The following is an 11,380-nucleotide window of genomic DNA, read 5'->3' on the forward strand; positions in this document are numbered from 1 at the left end:
AGTTGTGATGGGGCGCCTGGGTGGCTCAGTAGGTTAAGCATCTGACTTCAGCTCAGGTCACGATCTCGCAGTCCGTGAGTTCAAGCCCAGAGTCGGGCTCTGGGCTGATGGCTCAGAGCCTGGAGCCTACTTCTGATTCTGTGTCTCCCTCTCTCTGCCCCTCCCCCGTTCATGCTCTGTCTCTCTCTGTCTCAGAAATAAATAAATTACAGTTTTGAGAGTGGATATCACTATCTTGTTCCTTACCTTAAGAGAAAAACTATCAATTTTTCACCATTGAATATGATGCTCACTTTGGGTTTTTTACTTACAGCCTTGATTATAATAGTGTATGTTCCTTCTGGACCTACTTTTCAAGGATTTTTATCATGTATGAATGTTGTGCTTTGTCAAATGATTTTTCTGCATATATTGAAATAATATGTTTTTTATCCCTTCTCTTGTTGATGTGATGTATCATGTTGATTGATTTGTGAATATTGAACCACTCTTGCATCCCTGGAATACTTCACACTTAATCATGGTGAATGATATTTTGATGTATTTTTGGACTTGGTTTGCCTATATTTTGTTGAGGATTTTTGCATCTATGTTTGTCAGAGATATTGGCCTGTAGTTTTCTTTATTTGGAGTGTTTTTATCTGGTTTTGGGAGCAGGGTAGTGTTAGCCTCATAGAATAAGTTTGGAAGTTTTCCTTCTGCTTCTATATTTTTGGAATAGTTTGAGAAAAATATGTATTAAATCTTCTTTAAATGATTGGTAGAACTTACCGGTGAAGGTGTTTTGTCCTGGGCTTTTGTTTGGTTGAGAGGTTTTGTTTGTTCATTTTTATTATTACTGATACCGTGTCATTGCTGGTAATCAGTCTGTTCAAATTTTCTATTTCTTCCTGATTCAGTTTCAGGAGATTATGTGTTTGTGGGAATTTATGTGTTTCTTCTAGGTTGTCCAATCTGTTGGCAAATAATTTTTCATAATATTATCTTACAATTCTTTGTATTACTGTGGCATCTGTTGTTTTCTTTCTATCATTCATAATTTTGTTCATTTTCATTCTCTCTCTCTCCCTTGTTTGTTTGATGAGTCTGGCTGAAGGTTTGTCAACATCTCATAATATCCACACTAATAGAATTAAAGACAGTAAACAAAAATCTTTCTTCATTCATGTAATCAGCCAATAATCTTATGCCATTATTGATTGTTTTACTATTAATTTTTATATATTTTTTATATTTTATTTTTTATATATTTTCTATTATTCACAACCCTTGTGATTTATTTTCATACATTCATCAGAAAATATTTATTAAAGATAATTTTGAGTGAATATATAAATATCATTTCTCTGTAGAATAGAAGACCAAGGTGTCAAGTAAAATTTTCTCTGTCATTACATAAAGTCAGTAGTTTCAGTGTCTCTGATCTCTTTTTGAATTATTGCATAATTATATGTCAATAATGGAAATTTTATAATATTCAATAGAAATTTGCTGTTCTCTGTTACTTCATGATATCCTATATGTGCAGAATACAAATATAATTATAATGTCTAATCTTAATGGATTTAATTATAGTTCCAAGATTGACAGGAACAGTCTTTATTCCATTATGTTTTGGAGCTAATAACTTTTTTTTTTTTTACTTTTAGAATTTTCTTTCCTCTACATCCACTACTTCAGACATGTTCTGTCTCAAAGTAGTTAGTTTTTCTAAGTATTTTTCCCTTACAGATGCTAACCTACTGGCTTGTTTTCTTGATTGACAGCTTTTTATTCTATATTACTGACTCACTGACTGGAATTTTATCCTGACTATTTCCTCAAATTTTCAGCTAAGAGATATGATTGTCCCAAATCATAATAATTACTAACAAACATTTGTATTAATTTGGGTTTGGCACTGTTCTAAGCATTTTACATATAAAACATGTTAAATCTTAACTAAAAAAAAATCATTTTAACGGAGAGATCTTTGGCAGGCATTTCATCTGTTCACTAATATCTAGCTCTATAGTTGCAGGCACACAGAAGGTTTCATGATTCGATCAACCAGAAGTTAGACATGCTCATGTGACTTACCCTGGCCAGTTAAATATGAGGGGAACTTATTTATTTTACTTAAAGATAGTATTACTTAATTGTCTGAATTCAACACCCTAGCCTCCTCATGGAAACTGAAGGGTTATATGATATTCTGGAGATGCTTTAGGATCAAAACAATCTGGGATTTTAAGCCTACTTATGGAGGACAGTTGACCTGTTGATTTATTCAAACCAGTAATAGACTTTGCATGAACAAGGAATAAACTTTAGTTGTGTTAATTCACTGAAGGTTTAATATCAAGATGTTAACCAAGATATTAGCAAAGAATTCTCTGGAGATAAAAGCACTCATATACACAAAAGTGATTGATGTGTAGATAGTATTAAAAGTTATTGGACTGGAGGAGATAGTCAAGAGAAAACTGAGCCATGCAAACACTCAAATTAAGAAATCAAAGAGAAAAATAGAGAGCAGTAAAGGATTAGGAGAGGAGGAAAACAAAATCGACATAATCACTTTGTGAAAAGCTTCTGATAGATCAAATAAATTCACAATTAAGATTTGACAATTGCCAATTTGGCAACAGGTGGAATGTTGGTGACATTGACAGAAACCTTTTCAGAGGAGTGATATGGGAAAAATATTAATCCACAGCAATAAACTACACTATATATCAAGAGATTCATTTCATTAATGAAATTGAATGGTTGAAGTACAATATATATTTGGGCGACACCATAATTTGAGATGGTGCAATTGAAATTATTATTTTGCTGGTCACCTGAACTGCTAAAAGTTTGCTGCACTAAACATATCAATATGAGAACAAACTTGGACTCGAGATATAATCATTTATATATGCCACATTTATATCATTATTGCAACTTGGAAATAGTACTAGTGGTTGCAATAGGTTTCAAATCTTACTAAGATGTATTTTCCAGACTCTACTGATATGAATAATTTTTAGGATATTTAGCATTTCATATCAAATTCTTCCTGATTAGCAGAAGAGTGTTTAACAGAAGTGTATATTTCCCTTATTTCTTAGATAATATGACAGATAGTATATGACCAACACTGACCTCATGACAGTATTACAAAAGTCAATTTATGAGATGCTGACATCCAAACTATACTAACTCTAGCTTATTTTTTATTCTAGTGATTCAGAAGACATTTTGAGATACAGAAAATATTTTAGGTCTTTCTGGGAGCAAATGTTATTGATGCACTAAGTCTGAGAATTCTTGCTATTTTGTGAAGTGAAGGACAAATCACATTTTACTAATATGTGATAATGAGATCACCATTTGTACTGCCATTGACTTTGCTTGCAACTATTCTCACACTATCAATGTTGTGATAAAATTGTAATTTTAGTTTCTTTTAGCAAAGGATATTGACATGTAAATCATAGTATTGAGGGAGCAATACACTTTCTGAGTACACTGTAGAAAGTTATATTTTGGATTAGTATTTATTCAAAATGTATTAATTTTTCACGTATTATGTACTTAATTTTCCATGTTTGTAACCATTTTCATGAAAAACCATTTTATTTTAATAATGTGCATCTATTTAACAACAAAATAAATAAACATAAATGGATGATATCAAATATATATTTGACTAATTATTAGAATTATTTAAATAATGGAAATCTACAAATTTTAATCAGTAGGTCAAAATGTTTCCCTCTTATTTTCATCACAAGTTAGAAAATAAGAAATTTTGAATACCTTAATAAAAAGATTACAGATGAATATAACAAAATCCCGCTATGTTATGATTGTAGAGATGTTAAATATATTTACTAAGATGTTTCTGTTATAATACTTATTTCCACACAGAAAGAGCTGAATTTCTTCCATGAACAACTAAAGACAAAATTAGATTTTAACTGACAATGTCAATGTTCCACTATCTATTGTTCTTTTTTTTTTAAATTTCTTTCTTTTTTAAGTTTATTTATTTTGAGAGAGAGAGAGAGAGACAGAGTCAGTGGGGAAGGGACAAAGAGAGAGGGAGAGACAGAGAATCCCAAGCAGGCTTCACACTGCTTGCAGAGCCTGATGTGGGGATCGAACTCACAAAACCATTAGATCATGACCTGGGTTGAAATGAAGAGTCAGACCCTTAACTAACTGAACCACTCAGACACCCTTTATCATTTTTAAAAGTACTAATATAGATAACGCGTTTTTATAATTTCTATTCTATGTATAAAGGGTGCAAGACCTCAGTTTTCTTATAACAGAACTCAGTGAGAAATCTGAACACTAGTGGCCAGGTATTTGTCATCAGTGTCTAAAAATGACAGACATTTACAAATAGTAACCTTTTGAAGAAAAAGGAAAAAATCGCCTCCAATTCAGTGTTTTAGTAGTGACTGAAAAGTGGTAAATCTAAAGTAAGCTCTAGATTCTCTGTGTTAATTGAAAAATAAATTTACTGGCTCACCTGCGGAGAACCTTATTGATAATGGGCAACTGTAAACATAAGTCTGGCCTGAGTGATTGCACTGAAGCAGAAGTAAAAGCTGAATAGTGCACCTTAAATCTCTTCTACACAGTTCAGACAGAAAAAAAATCTTTCATTTTCTCAATTTCTTTTGGTTTTACTCTTGGAATTATGGGATTTGGTGAAGTAACAGTATAGGAAACTAAATGCATTAACTCTATATCTCATTTTGACAACTAAACTTGTACTTAGAAAAACTCCACTGAGTCTGGACTTGCTTCTCTTTCAATTTTTTCTTATGTGGAATTTCTGTATTAATTTTTTTACAACTTACTTATTTGATTCTCCCATCCTTAGCATTCTACCTATTGAATAGTGTAGTAATTAATATAAATAATTTACAGTGAACTTAAAATACTGTATATTTTTTCACTTATATGATATTTTCCTTACTTTATACTTCTTAATTTACTTCTATTCTGTGCAAGGTAGGTATTCCATAATGTATAAAGAATGATCCTTTATTTTGCTAAGGATCTTATAACGCATTAAAGGATAAAACAATTATGATAATACACACACATACGCACACATATACAGAAAGTTACATCATCCTAGTGTTATGAAGTGATATTACACTTCAGAGGAGACATGGATTCCTATAAAAATATTTTCTGTAAGGGAAGAATTTATGAATTTAAACCAATATGCTATTGACACAAGAGGTGAATTTGGAGTAATGGGCATAGACCAAATCATGAATATTCTTACAGGCAATATTTTGGAATGTTTAGAGTTTATCCTGATAACATTAGGAAGATATTAGGGAGAAAATACAATTAAATCAAATTTAAATGTTAGTGTATCACCCTCTCTTGTTGACTACCAACAGTGGTCTTTTGTCAATTTGTTAATTAAATTCATAAGCAGAAGAGACTCTCCTTCTTACCAAGATTACTTATCTTTAACAAAGAATGCAAGATAGACAACAATACAGATTTCATGGCAACAGCCCAGGGGGAGCTGATGTCCCAGTTACTCTGTACTTGTAATATAATGATCAAAAATGACCATAAGTAAATAAAAACCATCTGAGTTAGGGAAAGCAACATCTTTAAAATTGCCTAAACTTTTAAATCTTGTAATTTTATAATTAATTAGCTCCAATTGTCTAGAGTAACTGCATGTCCTCGATTCTGGCTGCTGACTATGTGATTAATGAAAAACCAATAGTAAATTATGGTGCACGGGGAACAGATGCTCATTTGTCTTGAAGCCATTAAATATATACTCCTATAAATTCCTTGAATTTTTGTTGCGAAGAAGATTGACCAAGGGTCCTATATTCAAGGGCTGCTGAAGCTAGAGGAAAACTGACAATCAGAAATAACTATAAACTCTTTTCTTCCAATTATACACTTCATTCTAGCCATAATATAAAATATGGATACAGAAGACAGTGATTTAAATTGGGCAATGGTCCTTAGGATAAAGAAAAGTTTATGTAGTCTATAGGTAGAGCTCACATAAGTTGATACTTGGTAAAATTTCAGGGATGATTTAGTGGGAAGAGTAAAGGATCATAAAACCTATAGTCCATGTTAGATAAATGGATGAATGAATATGATAGATATTCACTCATATAAAGAATAGTGGATCAGATGATAACAGGCTGGTATTAGAAGAAATTGGAAATGGGGAATATGAAAAAATAATTGAGTTCATAGATTTCTTAGAAACATTAGTCAGGTATTTTGGTTTGGCTAAACTATTAGTTTATAATTATAAAGATAGTGCTAAAATCAGGTCCTTAGTATTTAACTAAGAAGGGCTTATGTAGGGAAAACACAATTAGTATATAATTGGGACAAAATTAAATTTTAATATTGCCTTCTTCCAGCACTACAATTAATGAGGATGAAAAGTAAGGTCCCTAGAAGAGCATATGATAAAAGTTATCATATACCAGCTTGGAATTTAATCTGTGCAGCATGGAATTTGTTAGGGAGGGAGCGATGAGAAATGCTGGTGGCCATGTTGTAGAGGTTAAATTCCAGACACGTGCAGCCAAAGGATACAGATTTACTTCTTGTACATAAACCCACGTATTACAGGTCAGGAATACTGGGGCCCTAAAGTTGCTTCCGTATCTTGACTGTTGTAAATAATGCTACAGTAAACATAGGGGTGTATGCATCTTTTTGAATTCGTGTTTTCTTTTTCTTTGCATGAGTATCCTGCAGTGGAATTACTGGATTGTATGATAGTTCTATTTTTAATTTTAGAGGAAACTTCATAATGATTTTCATAGTAGTTGTACCAATTTACATTCCCAACAACAGTTCATGAGGGTTCCTTTTTCTCCACATCTTCACCACTTGTGCTTTTTATTGTAGCCATTCTGGTAGGTGTGAGGTGATATGCCAATATTGTAATTTGCTTTCCCTGATAGTTGGTGATGTTAAATATCCTTTTATGTGACTATTAACCATCTATATGTTTTCTTTGGAAAAATGTCTATTCAGGTCCTCTACCCATTTTTAATAAGATTATTTAGGGTTTTTTGGGGGGAGTGTTGAGTTATATAAGTTTTTAATTATTCTGGACATTATGCTAAATGAAATAAATCAGACAGAGCAAGACAAATCCCATATAATATAACTTATATGTGAACTCTATAAACAAACAAATGAAAAAAAAACAAAACAAAACAGAAACAACTCATAAATGCAGAGAACAAACTGATATTGCCAAAGGGGAGAAGGGTGGAGGGATGGGAAAAATTGGTGAAGGGGATTAAGAAGTACAAAACTTTCTGCTACAAATAAGTCACAAGGATGAAAAGTGCAGCATAGTGAATATAGTCCATAATAATGTAATACGGTTCCATGACAGAGGGTAATTAAGCTTTTCATGGTGAGCATTGTGTAACATATAAAGTTGTTAAATCACTATGTTGTACACCTGAAACCAGTATAGCATTGTATAGTAACACAGACACACACACACACACACACACACACACACACACACACAAATGAGGCAAAACAATGCTATACATTTTAAATAAAAACAAGTTTTATTCTTTTGCATGCCAATGGTAGTTAAGAACAGAGATTTGGAGATACTCGAGTGTTAACTTTAGTTCTACTTTCTACCTATGTATTCTTGGGCCATTTATTCAACCTCTCTATATTTCTGCTCTAACATGGGTATAATACTCCAGAGAGTAACACTACATAGTGATGTTATTGTGTCCTTTTACAGGTGCCATGGCTAGGGGCTCATGATATGCCTATATTAACTTTGATCACTCACATAAAAAAGATTCTAGTTTCTCTACTATATTTCTATTATTTTATTTACTCTTGCAACTAATTAGCAATCTGTTGGGAGACACTTGGAACCATGCAAATATCCTTTTCCCCCTGACTCAGCCCCTTTATCAGTCTCTGATTATATTTTTTAATAATATACATATTTATATAAGTGCCTTTCTTTTCTTTCTTTTTTTAAAAAAGTGTTAAGTTTTTTATTGAACAGTTTACAGAAGAGGTTTACTCAAAAAGACCAAAGCCCATGTCATCATCAGATTCCTTGAATTCTTTTTTCTTTGCTTTTACTTTATTCTCAGTTGCAACAGCAGTGATGGAGGGTGCAGAAACTCCTGCTGGTGCAGCACCTACTGCTGGGGTGGGTCCACTAGCCCCTACATTGCAGATGAGGCTCCCTACATTGGCATTGGCCTAAGCCTTTGCAAACAAACCCAGTCCGAAAGTTTCAACATTTACACGTGCTGTTTTGTTTTGTTTTGTTTAATATAATTTATTGTCAAGTTAGCTAACATACAGTGTATACAGTGTGCTCTTGGTTTTGGGGGTATATTCCTGTGATTCATCACTTACATACAACACCCAGGGCTCATCCCAACAAGTGCCCTCCTCAATGTCAATCATCCATTTTGCCCTTTCCCCCAGCCCCGCCATCAACCCTCAGTTAATTCTCTGTATTTAAGAGTCTTTTATGGATTTCCTCCCTCTCTGTTTGAAACTATTTCTTCCCCTTTCCTTCCCCCATGTCTTCTGTTAGCTTCTCAAGTTCCACATATGATTGAAAACATATGATATCTGTCTTTCTCCTACTGGCTTATTTCACTTAACCTAATACCCTCCAGTTCCATCCACATTGTTGCAGATGGAAGTATACCTGCTGTTTTAATAAGGGCATTGATCTTATTCTCTGAGACCAGCAACTACTTGTCATGCAGGATGAATGCCAGGTAGATGCAGGCAAGCTCACAGACAGAAGCCACTAGGCAGACAGACAGAGGAGTGCTGACTGGTGTTTGTTACCAAATGAAATGAGGGCCTCACCTCAATGGGGAAGGTATAAGTGCCTTTTTTAATAGAGTAACAGAATAATAGTTATGTTTAAGCCTGAATAATATGCCTTACTCATTTTTGTACTTCAAGTAGGCTAATTCAGGTACACTCCACTGGTCCATGATAGACATTCAATAAAGTATGTTTGAGAATAAATTAGCAGTTGTTCATTGGTATTAGTTAAATCAATGAAATTTAGCTTTGGTTTAATTACTTAAACCTTAATCACCGTTGATAATTGCCTTACAAGTAAAACAGCTACTACTAATATTGCTTCTATAATTTGTCATTAATAATCAATTTTATGTCACTTTTATGAGGTCATAATTATTATGGGTATAAAAAATCACTTTTACAATATTCATTATTAACATTTATTCTCTAGACTCATAGAGAGGCCATCTTTTTCACTTGCCAGCATGCTGTGCTCAAAAGCTCAGTCTCACATTGCTTCCTCCTCTCATCTATACCATTTCAAATCCACATCTATTTCAAGACTCAGCATACATCAACTCTGCCATAAAGCCTTTATTTATTATTACAGTTCATTTTAATGAACTGTATATTCTATATATTATATTGAATATATTCTATATATTATATATATATTATAATGTCATATATATTCTATATATATTATATATATATCATATATATTCTATATATTCTATATATTATATATTATAATGTCATATTCTGATAATAGTATGTACCAATTATATTGCCCTAATTATAATCAAATTATATATTATATTCTATATATTATAATGTCATATTCTGATAATAGTATGTACCAATTATATTGCCCTAATTATAATCAAATTATACAAGGAAACTTTTTCTATTTGATGACATATTCTGTAACAAATATATCCTTTAAAAATCCCATAGTGTTTTAAAAATTATTTTATTTAGAATATGTTTTATTTAATATGATATCCTAGTCCTCAGCAAATTATCAAAAGTTTAGTATTATATTAATGTATATAGAGCATTGCAATAAATTGATTATCCAAAAATAAATTCTTTTGACATATCTTGACCAAAAAAAAAAAAGGTCTTTGCATGGTTATGGCTTATAAATAAATGATAAGGACTATTATAATTAATTAATGGTAATTATTATTTTTATTTATTTTTTAATGTTTATTTTTGAGAAAAAGAGAGAGCACAAGCAGATGAGGGGCAGAGAGAGGGAGACAGAGTCCAAAGCAGGCTCCACACTGTCAGTGCAAAGCCCAATATGGGGCTCAAACCCTCGCACTGTGAGATCATGACCTGAGCCAAAGTCGGAAGCTCAACAGACTGAGCCACCCAGGTGCCCCTACTTTTATTTTTCATAACAGATAAATAAGTGATTTTTAAAAATTGTGATTCAAAAGATAGTCCCTATAGACTCAGTTAATATTTGGATTAAAATAAAATCAGATGCATTATCTTCCAATCTACTTGTGTGAATCATGTTTCCATATGTTTGTTACTTAATAGAGTTAAGTCCTGTGAACAAATTACTGGGAAAATGGAAGAGTAGGATGACCCTAAGCTCACCTCCTTCTATGGATACAACTAGATAGGTAACCCAGTGTAGGTAACTCAGAAAATGACCCAAAGCCTGGCAGAACAAACCCTACGACTAAATGTAGAGAAGAGGCCACATTAAAGAAGGAAGGAAAGGATAGAAACATGGTGGGGAGCTAAACCAAACCATTGTCTGTGGGAGGGAGGTATCCATGAATGCAGGAAAGGGAGAGAAACAGACTTTCATACCAGTGAGCCTACATGTGGGAACACAAATTACCATAACATTTGGCTTTGAAAACCAGGGGAAGTTGATTTCATGAGTTTTGACAACCAGCAGGACTTAAAATCTGAAACTTTACAAATCATCAGGATCTGCTCTGGGATAGCTGGTGGGGACATAGGAAACTGCGTCCCTGCTCTTAAAAAGACACAACAACAAAGAGCCCTCAGAGATACAACAATAGAAGCCACAGTTTGAAAAATGTCTAAGGCATACACATGAGGGAGAGTTATACTCTTCTCAGAGCATGAGCTGGAAAGACATAGATCCTTGGGAGACTCCTCCAGAAACAAGGGAGTTGGAAAGTGTCATTTCCCTCCCCTGCTCCAGCATAAACACACGGGAACCTGTGGAAACCAGTGCAGCACTCATGTTTGCTATCTGACTTGCTTATACTTCCCCCCTGTTCCATGTACTATGGCAGATCTGCCCCCTCAAGTCAGACCCGCCTCAGTCCCAGTGCTGTGGGTTCCTCTGCCAAGAAGATAAGTGCAAATATTGCTAACACCATGTCTCCTGACCCACATATTTTTCATATATACACCTTCCAACCCATCTGGACTTGGTCTTACTTGCAAGAGTGGCAGATCCCCTCTTGCAGAGGACCAGTGCACTAACCTTGCTAAAACATCCCCCTCCTGTGCATGTTGAGGATCTGCCGCCTCCAATACACTCGCAGACAGAGTCCAT

At 33.6% G+C, this 11,380-nt stretch overlaps 1 pseudogene; it reads right to left on the reverse strand.

Annotated features, from left to right (window-relative positions):
- Nucleotides 1-8,025: 8,025 nt before the first annotated feature.
- LOC122484219 lies at nucleotides 8,026-11,380 on the reverse strand (annotated as a pseudogene).

Source organism: Prionailurus bengalensis, chromosome D1 (assembly GCF_016509475.1).
Source record: "Prionailurus bengalensis isolate Pbe53 chromosome D1, Fcat_Pben_1.1_paternal_pri, whole genome shotgun sequence".
NCBI classification, from domain to species: domain Eukaryota; kingdom Metazoa; phylum Chordata; class Mammalia; order Carnivora; family Felidae; genus Prionailurus; species Prionailurus bengalensis.